Source organism: Penaeus monodon, chromosome 21 (assembly GCF_015228065.2).
Source record: "Penaeus monodon isolate SGIC_2016 chromosome 21, NSTDA_Pmon_1, whole genome shotgun sequence".
Taxonomy (NCBI): Eukaryota; Metazoa; Arthropoda; class Malacostraca; order Decapoda; family Penaeidae; genus Penaeus; species Penaeus monodon.
Window position 1 is genome coordinate 16,337,521 of NC_051406.1, and position 1,292 is coordinate 16,338,812.

The window sequence follows — 1,292 nt, forward strand, 5'->3', positions numbered from 1 at the left end:
GCCATACCCCAGGCTAGTGCTTCTGCTGCTCATCATGACGTCACCGCCCGTGCTTCTGCAGTGGCCAACCCTGCAGCGCCTTCCGAGCCAGAGGCGAAAGTTGCCCCGCCAGCACGGACACGAACGAGACGACGCCCCCCGAGCCGAGTGCCAAGAGCCAAGGACCCCAAATGTCTATCAGGATAGATAGGAAGGAGAGTGAACGAACTGTGTGGTCACGTAATTAAAATGTCGTGTATAATTCTTTTCTATAATGTATGTGATATTGAGTTTCATTTCAGTTTTATCTGCATGCGATGAAACATTGCCAGTTCGTGTGATGAATAAGATTTCTGCAGAATCATTTGTGCATAATGAGGGCGTAGAGGATGGAAACAGATCATGATAACTTCTTAGTAGAAACATTAGATTTTAAAAGTCCCAAATGATTATGTGTATCCTGAAAGCAGCGTTATAGAGCATAGCAGTGAGGGACGTCTTTCCATATTAGGGTTTAGCGTCAGTATTACGCCAAACATATATTGCCTGAATTTACCAGTATTAATATTGCTCCTCTGCAGTTTCCCTTTGAGTTTATATGTCCGATTGAAACAAAGCTCTCCAGTGATATCGAGGCTTTGTATGAAACGCAAAATTGTATCGATTTAACACGTGGGGAAGGAGGTTTAGCTGCATTAGGTCCGACTTGACAGTAAAGGAGAAATACATGGAAACTCTTTTTGTGGAGATTGAAGAATCAGAAGGAAAAAAACAGTATTGTAGGAATTATATACAGACGTTCCAAAAACAGATGTCAGATTATTTTTTGACAACTTCATCAAGACGTAGCAAGCTCAGGCAGAAAGGTCTACATAACTGGAGACTTTAATATTGAGATAATCAGAGTGATACACCAGTAATACAATTGACAAACATCATCACAGAAAAAGCATTCAAGAACATGATAACAAAACCTCCTCGAGTTAGAAGTAAATCAGCACCACTTATTGATCACGTTTGGACCAACAGCATTTCTAATAATATCGAAAAGGTCATCCTTCACTCCAAAATTTCAGATCATTTTCCAGTATTTGCTCTCTCTCAGCCAAGTCACGTCAAGCCAAGCAAGGGAACAGAACTGAAATCCAGTCCAGGGATTTTTCAGATGAACAAGTATCCTCTTTTCTCAGTCAGCTACAAGAATTTACAAGGGAATCTGTTTATCTATCTCGAGACTCCAGTGCAAGTCTGGACAACTTTTGAAAACATTATTCAGATTATTTGAAGAAAAAATTGCTTCATTGCTAAAATTG